The sequence below is a fragment of the Ranitomeya variabilis genome, chromosome 4, assembly GCF_051348905.1.
Source record: "Ranitomeya variabilis isolate aRanVar5 chromosome 4, aRanVar5.hap1, whole genome shotgun sequence".
In the NCBI taxonomy this organism is placed as follows: domain Eukaryota; kingdom Metazoa; phylum Chordata; class Amphibia; order Anura; family Dendrobatidae; genus Ranitomeya; species Ranitomeya variabilis.
Genome location: NC_135235.1, coordinates 733,032,268 through 733,051,027, shown reverse-complemented (window position 1 = coordinate 733,051,027; position 18,760 = coordinate 733,032,268). Strand labels below are relative to the sequence as shown.

General features: G+C 49.4%; 1 protein-coding gene and 1 pseudogene across 1 annotated transcript in view; one reads left to right on the top strand and one right to left on the bottom strand.

The window, feature by feature from the left end:
* LOC143768256 (uncharacterized) overlaps nucleotides 1-1,695 on the bottom strand; it is a 29,914-nt gene extending 28,219 nt beyond the window's left edge. The window contains exons 1-2 of the mRNA XM_077256949.1: nucleotides 1,610-1,695; nucleotides 1,377-1,459 (exon numbers count right to left, since the gene is read on the bottom strand). The gene's annotated coding sequence lies outside the window, so the exon portion shown is untranslated. The remainder of the gene's footprint in view (nucleotides 1-1,376; nucleotides 1,460-1,609) is intronic.
* On the top strand, nucleotides 293-1,100 carry LOC143767975 (transmembrane 9 superfamily member 2 pseudogene; annotated as a pseudogene).
* Nucleotides 1,696-18,760: the final 17,065 nt, after the last annotated feature.

Here is an 18,760-nt window from a genome sequence, read left to right as displayed (position 1 = left end):
TCTTGTCCACATTTGAGGTGAATCCGCGGCCCGGTATTGATGGAGAGCAGCAGCGCTGGTGAGTTACGGTATTTTCCGGTGGCGGCGTCCATCTTGCTGAGGCCACGCGTGCGCAGATTCACTACTCTGCTTCCCAGGGCTTCAGGAAAATGGCCGCGGGAGGCCACGCGTGCGCAGATGGAGATCGCGGCGGCCATTTTCCTGAAGCCCTGGGACGCAGAGTAGTGAATCTGTGCACGCGCGGCCTCAGCAAGATGGACGCCGCCACCGGAAAATACGGGGTAACGCCATCATCATCATTTTCCCAGTGTTCTGTTCGTGTTCTCGGGCCGGCCGGTGCAGCAGGATGGCGGCGCAGTCAGGGAGGAGGCTCCAGGTCCCGGCGGTGCTGGTGCTTCTCCTGTGCACGGGATGGGGCTCCGCTTTCTATCTTCCGGGTCTGGCGCCTGTGAGTTTGTGAGAAAGATAAAGAGACGGAGACCTGCAAGTCTCAAATTGAGCTTTTTGTAAACCGCCTGGACTCCGTGGAATCTGTTCTACCATATGAGTATGACGCCTTTGACTTCTGCCAGGAGGCGCATGAGAGACATCCTTCTGAGAATCTTGGCCAAGTGCTTTTTGGAGAAAGGATTGCATCATCCCCATACAAGTTCACATTTAACAAGAATGAAACCTGCAAAGAAGTGTGCCGAAAGGAATATGACAAGAATATTAATACCACTTATCTGGATTTTATTAGAAAAGGAATACAGCTGAATTATCAGCATCACTGGATCATTGATAACATGCCGGTGACCTGGTGTTACGATGTTGAGGATAACCAGAAATACTGCAGCCCGGGCTTTCCAATAGGATGTACAGTCGCCCAAGATGGCAGAGTGAAAGATGCCTGTGTTATCAATAATGAATTTAACAAGAAAAATGCATACTACATATTCAACCACCTGAGGAAGTGACCGCACATCTGCCGCCGCCACAGCAACCTCCCCATGGACACCAGGCCATGGCGTCGCCCACCTAAGCAGGATGGGACCCTGCTCAGGTGCACGCCGTTCCGCCCACCGCACCTCAGCATCACCTCACCTCTGCCACCACCATGCCTCCTGTGACCCTGCTCTGCCACTGCCTGCCCTCAGGTAAGAGATCTTAAATTCGGACAATAAGACGGACCCCATCTTATAAAAAATCTTTTTTTTTGCAATTTTCACCCCAAATTTGGGGTGCGTCTTATGGTCCGGTGCGTCTTATAGTCCGAAAAATACGGTATATTTTTTTAATTTTTCTTTTGATAAAAAAAATGTCCTCATTGGATTTATTTTTTTGCATTATTTTTATATTCTTTGTATTAATTGTATGTTTTTTCTTTTTAGTCTTACTTTAGTTTTACAGCTTTGATGAATATTGACCGGTTGCTGTATACTTCACTCAAGTTGCTGCACTTTGCCACCCCATCTTCACCCTTGATCAAGCAAAAGAATTATATTTATGATTCATGATTATATTGGCATAATACTTTTTATTGAATATCATGTTGGTTGTAATTTTTGTTTTGTATGCACTTAGCACCTTTTATGTCCATTGTATGCTATTGTATACTTGGGTATATTACCGTAATTGGTATTTCTTTTGGCACTGTTGTTTCAACAGCATAATAATATTTTTTTCACTCATGTTGTTGCACATTGCTACCTTATCTCTTCATCCTAGACCAAGTAAAAGAATAACATTTATGATTATATTTATGATTATATTATAACACATCTAATATATAATTGCCTAGAATACTACTTCCTGCAATTTGTGCCAACTTCCGTGGCTTTGTCCGGAGCTAATGTCCGGAGATAAGTGACGTCACCAGTGTCCTACACCCAGGCAGAGCACAGTGGCCACAGGCAGAGCACAGGGGCCCCAGGCAGAACATGGGGCCCCATGCAGAGCACAGGGGCCCCAGGCAGAGCACAGGGGCCCCAGGCAGCATATGGGGCCCCAGGCAGAGCACAGGGGCCCCAGACAGCATATGGGGCCCCAGGCAGAGCACAGTGGCCCCAGGCAGAGCACACACCAAATCGGAGGCCGAGGGGCCCCGCCAACCAAATCGGAGGCCGAGGAGCCCCGCCCACCAAAGCGGAGGCCGAGCGGCCCCGCCCACCAAAGCGGAGGCCGAGGGGCCCGGCCCCGCCCACCAAAGCGGAGGCCGAGGGGCCCCGACCACCACATCGGAGGCCGAGGGGTCCCGACCACCACATCGGAGGCCGAGGGGTCCCGCCCACCAAATCGGAGGCCGAGGGTCCCCGCCCACCAAATCGGAGGCCGAGGGTCCCCGCCCACCAAATCGGAGGCCGAGGGTCCTCACCCACCAAATCGGAGGACGAGGGGCCCCACCAACCAAATCGGAGGCCGAGGAGCCCCGCCCACCAAAAGTAAGTGCGGCCCCAAAAGTAAGTGCGCCCCCGGGTGCAAAAGTAAGTGCGCCCCAGGGTGCAAAAGTAAGTGCGCCCCCGTGTGCAAAAGTAAGTGCACCCCCGGGTGCAAAAGTAAGTGCGCCCCCGGGTGCAAAAGTAAGTGCGCCTCCGGGTGCAAAAGTAAGCGCGCCCCCGGCCCCGGGTGCAAAAGTAAGCGCGCCCCCGGCCCCGGGTGCAAAAGTAAGCGCGCCCCCCAGTCCCGTGTGTGAAAAGTGCTGCTGTAAAGCTGGTAGCGCTGTTCAAGCACCATGTATTTCCTTCAGGAAATGCCCATCTAATATATAATTGCCTAGAATACTACTTCCTGCAATTTGTGCCAACTTCCGTGGCTTTGTCCGGAGCTAATGTCCGGAGCTAATGTCCGGAGATAATGTCCGGAGATAAGTGACGTCACCAGTGTCCTACACCCAGGCAGAGCACAGGGGCCCCAGGCAGCATATGGGGCCCCAGGCAGAGCACAGTGGCCCCAGGCAGAGCACAGGGGCCCCAGGCAGCATATGGGGCCCCAGGCAGAGCACAGTGGTCCCAGGCAGAGCACAGGGGCCCCAGGCAGAACATGGGGCCCCAGGCAGAGCACAGTGGCCCCAGGCAGAGCACAGGGGCCCCAGGCAGCATATGGGGCCCCAGGCAGAGCACAGGGGCCCCAGGCAGCATATGGGGCCCCAGGCAGAGCACAGGGGCCCCAGGCAGAGCACAGGGGCCCCAGGCAGAGCACAGGGGCCCCAGGCAGCATATGGGGCCCCAGGCAGAGCACAGGGGCCCCAGGCAGAGCACAGGGGCCCCAGGCAGCATATGGGGCCCCAGGCAGAGCACAGGGGCCCCAGGCAGCATATGGGGCCCCAGGCAGAGCACAGTTGCCCCAGGCAGAGCACAGGGGCCCCAGGCAGAGCACAGGGGCCCCAGGCAGAGCACAGGGGCCCCAGGCAGCATATGGGGCCCCAGGCAGAGCACAGGGGCCCCAGGCAGCATATGGGGCCCCAGGCAGAGCACAGTGGCCCCAGGCAGTATATGGGGCCCCAGGCAGAGCACAGTGGCCCCAGGCAGCATATGGGGCCCCAGGCAGAGCACAGTGGTCCCAGGCAGAGCACAGGGGCCCCAGGCAGCTTATGGGGCCCCAGGCAGAGCACAGTGGCCCCAGGCAGAACATGGGGCCCCAGGCAGAGCACAGTGGCCCCAGGCAGAGCACAGGGGCCCCAGGCAGAACATGGGGCCCCAGGCAGAGCACAGGGGCCCCAGGCAGAGCACAGGGGCCCCAGGCAGCATATGGGGCCCCAGGCAGAGCACAGGGGCCCCAGGCAGCATATGGGGCCCCAGGCAAAGCACAGTGGCCCCAGGCAGAGCACAGGGGCCCCAGGCAGCATATGGGGCCCCAGGCAGAGCACAGTGGTCCCAGGCAGAGCACAGGGGCCCCAGGCAGCCTATGGGGCCCCAGGCAGAGCACAGTGGCCCCAGGCATAGCACAGGGGCCCCAGGCAGAGCACAGGGGCCCCAGGCAGCATATGGGGCACCAGGCAGCCTATGGGGCCCCAGGCAGAGCACAGTGGCCCCAGGCAGAGCACAGTGGCCCCAGGCAGAGCACAGGGGCCCCAGGCAGAGCACAGGGGCCCCAGGCAGAGCACAGGGGCCCCAGGCAGAGCACAGGGGCCCCAGGTAGAGCACAGGGGCCCCAGGCAGCCTATGGGGCCCCAGGCAGAGCACAGGGGCCCCAGGCAGCATATGGGGCCCCAGGCAGAGCACAGGGGCCCCAGGCAGCATATGGGGCCCCAGGCAGAGCACAGTGGCCCCAGGCAGAGCACAGGGGCCCCAGGCAGAACATGGGGCCACAGGCATAGCACAGGGGCCCCAGGCATCATATGGGGCCCCAGGCAGAGCACAGCGATATTTTGGACCACTGTGCGGTGTTTCAGACCCCCTGTGTGATGTCTGGGGCCCTGTTCTTAAGTATATTAAAGATTAAAGTAACGTATATTAAAGTATATTATAGATCAAATTTGACACGTTTATGAGCACCATTGAGTGATATACTCAAGAATGACATAATTTTTCAACATTTTATGGTTTCAAACTGTAAACACTCAGAGTTTTTTTTACTTCAACCAGAAAACCTTAACGGTTCATAAAAAACTTGACTGTTCAGGATATGATAAAAGTCATAGTATTCTGAATCTTTAACTTATAAAGATACCTTTACATGGGGTGATTATTGGTTCCAGAGAGGCTTTCGGCCGATAATCGTACACATGGCTGGTGACAGGACAATACAATATAAACGTTCAAAGGTAAACACTGATAACATTAAAATCTAATATATAATTGCCTAGAATACTACTTCCGGCAATTTGTGCCAACTTCCGTGGCTTTGTCCGGAGATAATGTCCGGAGATAAGTGACGTCACCAGCGTCCTACACCCGCTCAGGGTGGACAAAGATATATGCCTTCGTGGTGCGCGGCACTTTTCTGATTGGTTGCCGCCTGCCGCGAGCGACCAATCAGAAATGTGCCGTACTGTCAAGAATTGTCAAGAGCTGGTGAGTGCAGCCATTTTTTGTTCTTTCTTACTATTATTTATTAATTGTATTATTCTTACATTTGAATAAATAAAGTATATATGGATTCTAGACTCCCGATTCTTTAGAATCGGGCTGCCATCTAGTAGTATATATTTATATATTTTTTTTATTTCATGTTGTTTGTATTTTTATTGCTTTCCATGCATAGAGCACTTTTTATGTTCACCGCATGTTTTTGCATATTTGGGTACACTAATTGGTATTCCTTATTGGCACTGTTGCATCAACATAATAATAATAACTTTATTCTGCATAAGTATTTCTTCCTCTTTGTTTAAACAGCCTCCCCTTTATCTGTACACACTCCTGTTTTCCCCATTATATAACTATTCATCGGGTTCACATTGCGCACCTTATATCAACATCTTTTCCGGTCTTTTTTCTTCTGCAGCGGAGTGCGCTTGCATCTGTCGGCCTGACTGGGTTGCCGTAGTAACGTGTCCTTGTGCGTCATCCTCTCCCGCCCTTCTCCTGACGCGTCGGTGTTGGGCGGCAGCTGATGACGTTGGACGCCGGACCCGCCGCTTCCGGTTGTGTGCTTAATGGACACCAGCGCCATATCACCGCTACATTTAAATAGCTGGCACCGCGTTCTGTCCATCACCACGACCCCCAGGAAGAAGCTACGTGCTAAATGCGCGTCGGGGTTTCCGGCCTCCTATTAGTCCATATCAACGCAGGTAATAATATGGTATCACTACCTCCTTGATCTGTACCTGGCATTTATCAATGGCTTTTTTATACCTACCTCTACCTTGTAATTTTGCACTTGCATTTCACTAGCAAACCATTTTATCTTGCTATTTGATTATGAGGCACTAGCCCCTTATTGAAAACCCTTATTTAGGATTTTTCCTTTTGACCTCTTATACTGATATAGTTCTTGGATCACGCACTTGCACTTTAATAGTTGATTAGCTTTGATCCTATAGGTAGTTCATTGACAATCCAGAACTGCTGTTTCATTTAATTGTTATACATATTATTGGCATGGTGGCCATTTGAATATTGTATTTTCTACTTGGATTATGTTATGGAATATATGGAGTTCACTCTGCCCTGTTTTTGAGTCCCTTACATATATACTTACATATACTAATGTGTGAATAAAATATTTTATAATTTAACTTTTTGGTCTTGTATTTCCCTTCTCCTTTGTATCTATTAATTTTGGAAATATACCACCTGATGTATTTTGGTCTACAATTTTTGGGTATTTGAGGATCCGATATTGTAGAGACCTGAATAAGAAGAAGATGAGCCGATGTAACATCATAAGAATCCTGTGTAATAATACAATTACTGGAGGTAATAAGGGAAACACATGAGGAGATATTATTTTACAGTATTTAGTTTTCTTCTTTACATCTACTAATAAAACCTATATATTTAGGCCACAGACAACAAGCGGTTTCTTCCTCGGAGTCGGCAGCTGAATACGTTCCTCATAGACTCATCTTCCATAACGCTAATTCTCGCCTCATTTACCGACCCTGGAATCGGCATTAGTAATACTGCAGGAGATATTCATTACACGTGACATGAGAAATAACGACTTCATGATGAGGACGACATCTTCATCTTCTACTACGGCTCTAGGAACATATTTGTCCAGAGTCGGTCACTGACTCCATCCCCACCGGCCTCTATATGGAGGTTTCCCGTCTTCCCCGCACTGTAATCTTCTATCACGTTAGATCTCAGCTCTGAGTCACACACAGAAGTTTGAGGCTTTTAAAAAAGCTTTTTTATAAGAACAACAAGACAGGAGTTATTTGATGCCAATATCTCCATGTAAGCTTCCATATATTACATGAACAACACCAAAAAAAGTGTGAAAATATTCCAAAAATAACTATAGTGAAGTGTTGAGGCACCAAATAGAAAGTTTTAACCAATTATATGGACACATTGAACCTATGTTACAACCTCCAGTATACTAAATCTTCAGGGTGGTGCATAGACGTGAGACTATATATAATTAAGACAACGGAATGAAGAAAATTAGCACTCACCCATTTTAGAAAATACTTCAGTCCTTTTTAATTTTCATTTGATTCAGGACAATGACAAAAAGGTGCAACACTGCTAGCAGCATGGCGGCAGGTTCAGTGTTTTCCCCCCCAAAAAAAGACCTGACGGACAATGAACGTTTCAGACTTAATTTGCGCTTCTACTAGTCCATGTTTCACTGGTCTATGAACAAGGACCAGTAGAAGAACTGAAGTATCTTCTAAAAGGTGTGAGTGCTGACTTTCTCCATTCTGTTATCTTGAATACAAAAATAATATTGAGGACGGTGGTACTGTGGGAACATTATACTGTGTGTGGGGACCAAAAAAGGGGCTATGAGAGTAATACATGTTTGCTTGGTTCCCGTCTTTCATAGTTGGGTCGCTTGTATCTAGCAGTTGAAAAGAAACAAAACCATTGTGATTCTTATAAGGAGACAACACAAAACCCCCCTAAATATAACATCTTATAACAACCCCACAATCTGTGACTCTTCAGGGTAAATCGCTCTCTCACCATTGGATTAGAGCTGATACTATGGAGCTAAAGTGACTAAACAGACTTTCTGTCACCGCCATAAAGGGGCACTTTTCTGTGTTTGTCAGAACTGTCCGAGGATTATTAGAGGTGACAGTTTCCCCCAATTAGAAGGGACACCTGTGGATATTGGGGTCTTTACCTGCTGTTTTTTTAATAAATAGTATCCTATACACAAGCTCCACACATTAGACGTGTAAAGCACCACTTGCACAAACATCCCCAATAAAAATGGCCCATTCGTCAAGACGGTATTCACCAGAGGAGGCATATGCTTTCCTTGGCTCCAAGACGAATTCAGCCAGTGAGGAAAATCCCACATTCCTGTAGTCCTCCTCCTCCTCTAGTTAGGAATGAACCCCAGCAAGGCACCCTAGGACCCAGGCAACCCCTCCAACAATCGATCCTATATAGATTGCATCTCCCGAAAATTATCAGCCCGTCATTCCAGATTTGATCAGCAGCTAAGGAATCCAGTTTGACACACTGGCCTCACTGAAATTGAATTCTTTAAATTCTTTTTCAGTGAGGAAATAATAAATCTTATGGTGGCCCAGACAAACTTGTATGCCCATCTATTTTTCACCCAAAATCCCACGTCATCATACATCAGATGGACCCCTGTAGATGCAGCAGAGATGATGACATTTTTGGGGAATTGTGCTGCATATGGGCATAATCCGAAAACCAGACCTTAGGCAATACTGGAGTACTGACATTCTCTACAGTACCAATATTCTGTATGGCCATAACAAGTACGCAATTTGAAGAGATCCAAAAATGATTGCATTATAGTGATAATGCGCAGTGTACTCCCTGAGATGATCCGAACTTTGATAATCTATATAACATTAGCAGGGCCGTATTTAGGGTTTCTGCTGCCCTAGGCACTTTTAGTGCTGCCCCCCCCCCCCCCCCCCTTTGGTGAGTATGACACTATCGGCAGTGACTTTGGCAAGAATCGCTGATGTGAAAGTCGCCTTTTGCAGCAAATCCGGCAGTTTTTCTGCATGTGCCGCGTAACGGATCACTTACGGCAACACTGCGTTTGGCCTCATTCATTCCCTATGGGATTTGCGGCACTTATGATCTGGCAAATGCGGTACCATACCTCCCAACTTTTGAAGAAGGGAAGGAGACAGAAAGTGTGCGGCGCAGCAAATTTTAGGCCACGCCTCTGACCACACCCATTTCACAACTAGTCACACCCATATCCATGTCCCAACCACAGCCATTTAGCACTGCTGATCACACTGTTTTATATACAATAATTATAAACGAAAAAATATGGCCACAGTGCTCCATACTGTATAACGGCCACACATGATGCTCCATACTGTATAACGGCCACACATGATGCTCCATACTGTATAACGGCCACACATGATGCTCCATACTGTATAACGGCCACACATGATGCTCCATATTGTACAATGGCCACACATGATGCTCAATACTGTATAATGGCCACACAGTTCTCCATGATACTGTATAATGACCCCCCCTCCTGTATGCATGGCTCATATTCCCCCCCTGTATGCATGGCTCACACTCCCCCCCTGTATGCATGGCTCATATTCACCCCCCCCCCCCGTATGCATGGCTCATATTCAACCCCCCCCGTATGCATGGCTCATATACACCCCCCCCCCTGTATGCATGGCTCATATTCACCCCCCCTGTATGCATGGCTCATATTCACCCCCCCCTGTATGCATGGCTCATATTCACCCCCCGTATACATGGCTCATATTCACCCCCCCCGTATACATTGCTCATATTCACCCCCCCGTATACATTGCTCATATACACCCCCCGTATACATGGCTCATATACACCCCCCCTGTATGCATGGCTCATATTCACCCCCCCCCTGTATGCATGGCTCATATTCACCCCCCCTGTATGCATGGCTCATATACACCCCCCCTGTATGCATGGCTCATATTCACCCCCCCCTGTATGCATGGCTCATATTCACCCCCCCCTGTATGCATGGCTCATATTCACCCCCCCCTGTATGCATGGCTCATATTCACCCCCCCCTGTATGCATGGCTCATATTCACCCCCCGTATACATGGCTCATATTCACCCCCCCCGTATACATTGCTCATATTCACCCCCCTGTATACATTGCTCATATACACCCCCCGTATACATGGCTCATATACACCCCCCCTGTATGCATGGCTCATATTCACCCCCCCCCTGTATGCATGGCTCATATTCACCCCCCCTGTATGCATGGCTCATATACACCCCCCCTGTATGCATGGCTCATATTCACCCCCCCCTGTATGCATGGCTCATATTCACCCCCCCCCCCTGTATGCATGGCTCATATTCACCCCCCCCTGTGTGCGTGGCTCATCTCCCCCTCCCTCCCTGTATGCATGGTGGCATTGGTGGCTCTGGCTCGTCATCTCCCATCCCCCATCCGTGGCTCATCGGCAGCCTGCCCCGCCGCTCCCCATCTATCTTGTGGCTGCCGCCTGCCGGGCTCCCCGATCCTCCTCCTTCATCCTCCCCGGCTCCCCCCGTCCCTGCCTGTCATCATACTCACCTGGCTGTGTCACCTCACACCGCGCACGGCGCGCAGAAGAACGGGATCCTCCACCTCTGTGCTGTGTCCCGGCGCAGCACCCTCGTCGTCCTGTATGAGCGGTCAGGTGGTACCGCTGATTAAGGTCATGACCTTAATCAGCGGTACCATGTGACCGCTCACACAGCGAGGGTGCAGTCACTGAGAGCAGACCAAGCGTCGCTGGAGCAGGTGAGGCGAGTATGCATCAATCATAGTGTGTATGGGCAAGGAGGCAGCGGCGGGGGGGCTTAAGCCTTAAGGTGACCCCGGCCGGACCGGACTTTGCATAAAAAAAAAAAGAAAAAAAAAGAGCACACACACCTGCTCAGGTGCCGCCCCCCCCCCCGCATGGCCCCGCCCTAGGCATGTGCCCTCAAGTGCCTTGTGGCAAATACGGCCCTGAACATTAGGCTATTTGTTGAACACTTCAGTAGAAAATTTGCTGAGGCGTACAACCTCCAAAGGGACATCACTATAAATGAATCTCTGGTTCATTTCAAAGAGAGGCTAAAATTTCAACAATACCTGCCCAGTAAAAGGGCCAGGTATGGAATTAAACTGTATAAGGCCTCTTTCACACTAGCGTCGTGCACTGCACGTCGCTATGCGTCGTTCTGTAGAAAAAACGCATCCTGCAAAAGTGCTTGCAGAATGCGTTTTTTCTTCATTGACGTGAATTAGCGACGCAGTGCCACACGTTGCAACCGTCGTGCGACGGTTGCGTCGGACCGTCGGCACAAAAAAAGTTACATGTAACGTTCTTTTGTGCGTTGTGTGCAGCAATTCCGACCGCGCATGCGCGGCCAGAACTCCGCTCCCCTCCTCCCCGGAGCTCAGAATGGGGCAGCGGATGTGTGGAAAAACAGCATCCGCTGCCCCCGTTGTGCGGCGCTTCCACACTATGCGTCGGTGCGCTGCAACATCGCATAGCGACGTGCAGTGCACGACGCTAGTGTGAAAGTAGCCTAAATTGTACGAGAGTACCTTAGGGTAAACACACAGATTTAGGGTCTACAAGGGAAAAGACACCCAGATTACCTGGGGGTGAGTGGGAAAATTGTGTGGGAATTGATGCACCCACTGCTGGATAAGGGTTATCACCTCTACATTGATAACTTTCACAGCATCCCCCTCTTCAAGACCCTCTCTGCGAGAGGTAAAGTTGCCTGCGGCGCCATGCGAAAAAATCAGAGAGACCTGATTAAGCCACTAAATGGGCAAACGCAGAGAAAAGGCGAAAGCCGAGCCCAATGCAGCAACATGCTGGTGGTCAATTATAAGGACAAAAGGGATGTCCTTATCTTCACCACCGTACGCCGTGACAACAGCTCCCTTGTCACTGTTCGTGGTACCACAACACAAGTCCCAAAGCCAGATTGTAACTTGGAATACAATCGGTACATGGGTGGTGCAGAACTCTCAGATCAGATCCCCAAACCCTACAGTGCCTTGAGAAAAGCCAAAGTATTGTACAAAAATTGGCTGTGCACATTGTATAGATGACGTGATGCAGTCGGACAGTCACAGTAACGCCAGTAGCCCACATGGCTACGGTATTACCATGTATGGCAGGCAATGCCCGCATGTTTATTGGCTGGGACCTCGAGCATGGCGCTCCATCACCTGCGATACTCACTCCAGTAACAAGCTTGTCCGAGCTCCCGATGCCTGATCGAGTAGTGGAGAGCAACTCACTCATCACTAGTATTTACATTATTGTGCTGGAACAGAACCAGGAGAGAAATAATTGCATTTTGTGAGAACTTCTTTGGGCTTCTGTCCTCTCATCGTGCAGTTTTCTGAATGGATCTAATGTGGGCTTGGGAACCAGCTAAGCCGCATTCTGTCCACAGCTGTTATGCAATAGTGTAGCTAACGGGGGGGGCAGGGGGTTGATCACCCTGGGCCCCGTGCTCTGAGGGGGCCCACCAGGAGCCACACTACTGTAACTGTATCGGCATGCACAGCGTGCCCATACAGTTACATTCTGCGGCAGTGCATGGACAATCAATCTCCCAGCTCTGCCGCCCGGCCGCTATGGGGCCCTTGAGCAGGCGGAGGGCACGATGCCAGCAGTGGGCCCCCCATGCCCGTCATCGCAAGTTCAACTGTATCGGCTAGATGCCGATACAGCTAACCGCATTGATGAGAGGAGCGTTATGCTCCCTCTCCCAATATCCCCCTCTCAGAGTCTGATATCACTAACGCCGACACTGACAGGGGGTCAAAATGACATCACTACCTGGCGCCCGCTGTCCGGAGATGTGCGGGTGCTCAGAGCAGCGGAGGAACCAGGAAGAAAGGGGAGTATTGGTATAATTTTTTAATGGGGCTGAATTATGCTATAAATGCTGCCTATGGGGGTTCATTATATTAAGGGCTGCATTATACTATAGAGCAGGGGTCCCCAACCTGTAGCTCGGGAGCCACATGTGGCTCGCGGTCCCATGAATAGTGGCTCGCGACTGTCTGCCAGCTTGATGCATTAGCTCCAGGTCTAGCAAACAGGTGTGAAGAGTACATCTAAAAATGGTGAATTTTTGAGTAGCCCTGCACAGAAGAGCAGATCTTGATTCACATATACTGGTCTTAGGGGTTTAGAGGTGTTTTAGGTATGGAGGATATTACCTGTTAGAGGAGGTTCTTGAAGCTGGATGCGACAGTGTGTTGTCAGTCCTTGATGGGAGAATACTGAATTGGGGCATTGTGATAACCCCTGGATCTCAGTGTACTGCTTTGGAATTATTTCTGTCGAAAAGCTTGGGTTAGCATTGAACCAGTAATGGGGGCTTTGCTTGACACTACATTGAGGGGGACAGGAGCACGATGTTGCTCGCGACCCGCTGTCAGAGCTAAATGAAGCTCGCGACCCTCTCAGTACTGAATGTGGCTCTCTAGGTCAAAAAGGTTGGGGACCACTGCTATAGAGGCTGCCCATGGGGATGCATCAAATTAAGGGCTGCAATATACTATAGAGGCTGCCTATGGGGGATGTGGCGTTGTGCCTACTGTTTGTGTTGGGGAACACTCGCTTGGCGGCAGGGAACACTCGCTTGGCAGCAGATTAACATAGTCAGGCAGTTTTTTCACACAAAACAGTCCACACGGTTTATTGAAATGTCATAAACCGCTCCATAAGCCAGGTTGCATATCACCGGCTTATACATAGTCCATTACTTCATCACACATGGCTTTACAAAGCATTCACTAGTCAAGCCTGTCTCTCTCCAGTCACTGGGTGACCGTGCAGTTCAGTAACTGTCCTTTGTCAGTGCACATAGTTCTTTCCCCATACTCGGGGTTACCTCTCAGGAGCTCCGCTCCACAAGCTGACTCCTTGTCAGTCCTGGCTTCCCCAACACAGAAGCCGTCCCAGACTCTGCAGGTACATGGTCTCACCAGGTGCTTCCAGGAAGTCTCCACTCACAGGAGCTTCCAACACCGACCATCCAGGTCCACGGTCTCTACACGTGCTCTTCAGGAAGTCTCCACTCACCGGAGCTTCCAACACAGACCTGACCTCTTTCAGGACCTACAACACAGACCACTCAGGTCCATACACTCTGACAATGTGACCAGACCTCAGTCACATTATATGGTTGTAACTAGTGTTGAGCGATACCGTCCGATACTTGAAAGTATCGGTATCGGAAAGTATCGGCCGATACCGGCAAAGTATCGGATCTAATCCGATACCGATACCCGATACCAATACAAGTCAATGGGACTCAAGTATTGGAAGGTATCCCTGATGGTTCCCAGGGTCTGAAGGAGAGGAAACTCTCCTTCAGGCCCTGGGAACCATATTAATGTGTAAAATAAAGAATTAAAATAAAAAATATTGATATACTCACCTCTCCGACGCAGCCAGGACATCACCGCTGGTAACCGGCAGCCTGCTTTGTTTAAAATGAGCGCGTTCAGTACCTTCCATGACGTCACGGCTTCTGATTGGTCGCGTGCCGCTCATGTGACCGCCACGCGACCAATCAGAAGCCGTGACGTCATCCCTCAGGTCCTAAATTCCTAGAAGGGAATTTAGGACCTGAGAATGACGTCACGGCTTGTGATTGGTCGCGTGGCGGTCACATGAGCGGCACGTGACCAATCAGAAGCCGTGACGTCATGGAAGGTACTGAACGCGCTCATTTTAAACAAAGCAGGCTGCCGGTTACCAGCGGTGATGTCCAGGCTGCGTCGGAGAGGTGAGTATATCAATATTTTTTATTTTAATTCTTTATTTTACACATTAATATGGTCCCGATACCGATTCCCGATACAACAAAAGTATCGGATCTCGGTATCGGAATTCCGATACGGCAAGTATCGGCCGATACCCGATACTTGCGGTATCGGAATGCTCAACACTAGTTGTAACCACCCCCATGGATGGGTTGTGCATGTGTGGTTAGTCAATTCCCACCCAGCTCTTTGACTAACCCTATAAGCCCCCCTTATAAGTAAACACAACAAACATTTGCGAAACTATAAGTCCCAGCATAACCGTATCATTTTGGGCTTACAGCGCAGAGAAACATACCGGCCATTTACAATAATGCCAGTCCCTAATTCACCATCAGAATTTTGCCTCCAAGTGCATCCTGAAGCGCACACACAGTGCCCATTAGCTGTAAGGCCATGTTCACACGCTGCGGGTTCCTCTGCGGGTTAATCCCGCAGCGGAATTGAAAATCTGCAGGGCAAAACCGCTGTGGTTATCCCTGCAGATTTATCGCGGTTTGTTCCACGGTTTCCGCTGCGGGATTACTGCTGTACTATTGATGCTGCATATGCAGCAATATGCAGCATCAATAGTAATGTAAAAAATAATAAAAATTGGCTATACTCACCCTCTGACGTCGCGATCTCCCCGGCGCTGCAAGCGGCTGTGCCGACAAGGACCTTCGTGACGTCACGGTCATGTGACCGCGGCGTCATCACGGTCATGTGACCGCGACGTCACCACAGGTCCTGTTCGGCACAGCAACTGAGACCGGACGGCCGCGGGCAGCGCTGAGAGGTGAGTATAGCTTCATTTTTTATTTTAATTCTTTTTTTTACACTATTTTATGGTTCCCAGGGCCTGGAGGAGAGTCTCCTCTCCTCCACCCCGGGTACCACCCGCACATTATCCGCTTACTTCCCGCAACGTGGGCACAGCCCCATGCGGGAAGTAAGCGGTTCAATGCATTTCTATGGGTGCAGAATCGCAGCGATTCTGCACAAAGAAGTGACATGCTGCGGGTTGTAAACCGCTGCGTTTCTGCGCGGTTTTTCCCGCAGCATGTGCACTGCGGTTTGCGGTTTCCATAGGGTTTACATGTTAATGTAAACGCTATGGAAACTGCTGCGGACCCGCAGCATCAAAATCGCGGCGGTTCCGCGGTAAAAACCGCAGCGTGTGAACATGGCCTAACAGGGGTCACTGCGTCACAGGGTGCATTATATTAAAGGTTGCATTATACTATACGGGCTGCCTATGGGGGTGCATTATGTTAAAGGCTGAATTATTATATAGAGGCTGCCTATGGGGGTGCATTATATTAGGGGCTGTATTATGCTATAGAGTCTACCTATGGGGTTGCATTATATTAGGGGCTGAATTATGCTAGATGCTGCCTATGGGGGTGCATTATATTAGGGGCTGAATTATACTATAGAGCATAGGTCCCCAACTCTTCTGACCTTGAGAGCCACATTCATCTCAGAGAGGGTCGCAAGCCACATCCAGCCTTGAGAAGGTCGCGACCCACATTCAGCTCCCACCCCCCTCACAATAGTGGCAACCAAAGCCCCCATTACAGGCAAAATGGTAACCAAAGCTTTTCAACAAAAATCAATCACCCCAAAACAGTTTACAAAGATCCAGTGGTTCCTACAATACCCCACATTCAGTATTCTCCTATAAAGCACTCCCAAGACACTGTCACATCCAGCTTTAAACACCTCCTCTTACAGGTGGTGTCATCTCGTCTCCAGCATACCATACTTAAATCATCTCAAAGACCAGTATATGTGCATCCAGATCGGCTCTTCTGTGCAGGGCTGCTCACAAAATTCACCATTTTCAGATGTGCTCTTCATACCTGTTTGCTAGAACTGGAGCTAATGCACCAAGCTGAAAGACAGCCGCGAGCCACAATTCATGGGACCGTGAGCCATATGTGGCTCCCGAGCTACAGGTTGGGGACCCCTGCTATAGAGGCTGCCTATGGGGGTGCATTATATTAGGGGCTGCTTTATGCTATAGAGGCTGACTATGGGGGTGCATTATATTAATGGCTGCATTATGCTAGAGGCTGCCTATGGGGGTGCATTATATTAAAGGTTACATTATGTTATAGAGGCTGCCTATGGGGGTGCATTACATTAAGGGCTGCATTATACTATAGAGGCTGCCTATGGGGGTGCATTATATTAGGGGCTGAATTATACTACAGAGGCTGCTTATGGGGTGCACTATATTAGGGGCTAAATTATGCTATAGAGGCTGCCTATGGGGGGCTGCATTATACTATATAGAGGCTGCCTATGGGGGTGCTTTATATTAAAGGCTGCATTATACTATAGAGGCTGCCTGTTGTGAATTCGGTTTGTGGGCTCCCCCGGTGGTCTGTTATGGTAGTGTCTCTTATGTGCCTTCCTCCATCTCTGATTACCTGTCGCCACCCTCTTGGGGAGTTTCCTATTTAAGGCTGCTTGGCTGTTAGTCACATGCCGGCCAACAATGTGCTAGTAGCATTCTGTTGCATTCACCTGCCTCAAGTTCCAGTTCAGCTAAGTTGAATTTTGTTTCTTGTTTTGCTATTTTTGTCCAGCTATCTGCAATGTGACTCTTCAGTGCTGGAAGCTCTTGTGGACAGAAAATTACTACTCCAGTGGCATGAGTTGTCACTGGAGTTTAAAGTAATTTCTGGATGGTGTTTTTGAATAGTGATTTTTAGGTCGACCGTGAAGTAACTCTTTCCTGTCCTTCTGCTATCTAGTAAGCGGACCTCACTGTGCTAAATCTGCTGTTCATCCTACGTATGTCATTTCCTCTGAACTCACCGTCAATATCTGTGGGGGCCTACTATCATCTTTTGGGGTTCCTCACTGGAGGTAAGGCAGGCCTGTATATTCCTCTTATAGGGGTAGTTAGATCTCCGGCTGGCGCGTGGTGTCTAGGGCATCGTAGGTACATCCCCCGGCTACTGTAAGTGTTGGGTCAGGTTCAGGTCACGGTCGACCTTAGTTTCCATCACCCGAGAGCTAGTCCGTTTTGCATTTTTTTCCCATGGTCATTGGGGTAACCATAACAGTTTGGCCGGCCAATAAAAAATCTATGTGTTAAAATATGCACTAAAGTAGGAAGGAGAAGAAAAGGTTTTTTTTTTCTGTGTTTGAAAGTGCACCTTAGTTGGATCATTTGTATTCCTTGCTTAAACTGCAGTCTTCAGCCTTTTTTTTTTTTCTCTCCTCTCCTCTTAACCTCTGAATGCTTGGGTTACACCCATCTGAAACATGGATCCACAGAGTTTAGTTGCGGGTTTGAATAACCTTGCGACAAAAGTACAGAACCTACAAGATTTTGTTATACGTGCTCCAATGTCTGAACCTAAGATTCCTCTGCCTGAATACTTTACCGGAGACAGATCCCGGTTTTTGAGTTTCAGAGAAAATTGCAAATTGTTTTTGTCTCTGAGATCTCACTCTGCTGGTGATCAGACTCAACAAGTTAAAATTGTTATCTCTCTACTGCGCGGCGACCCACAAAGTTGGGCATTTGCATTATCGCCAGGGGATCCTGCGTTGTTAAATGTAGATGCGTTTTTTCAGGCTTTGGGGTTGCTTTATGAAGAACCTAATTTAGAGATTTTGGCTGAGAAAGCCTTGATAGCTCTTTCCCAAGGGCAAGATGAAGCTGAGATATACTGCCAGAAATTCCGTAAATGGTCGGTGCTTACTAAATGGAATGAGTGCGCTTTAGCAGCTAATTTCAGAGAAGGTCTCTCTGATGCCGTGAAGGATGTCATGGTGGGGTTCCCTGTGCCTACAGGTCTGAATGATGCCATGAAATTGGCTATCCAGATTGATCGGCGTTTGCGGGAGCGCAAATCTGTGCACCATATTGCGGGGTCTTCTGAGGAAGAATCTGTGCACCATATGGCGGTATCTTCTGAGCAAAAACCTGTGCACCATATGGCGGTGTCTTCTGAGCAAAGACCTGTGCACCATTTGGCGGTGACCTCTGAAAAGGCATTGGAGCATATGCAATGCGATCGTGTTTTGTCTAGAGGCGAACGTCAAAATTACAGGCGCAAAAATGGATTGTGCTTCTACTGTGGAGATCCAGCTCATGTTATATCAGCATGCTCTAAACGTATAAATAAGGTTGATAAAAAGGTTGATAAATCTTTTTCTACAGGTACCTTGCAGTCAAAATTTCTTTTGTCCGTGACATTGATTTGTACCTTATCATCTGTGACTGTGAATGCTTATGTGGATTCTGGCGCCGCTCTGAGTCTCATGGATTGGTCCTTTGCCAAGCGTTGTGGGTTTGATTTGGAGCCGTTGGAAGTTTCTATTCCCCTGAAGGGTATTGATTCTAC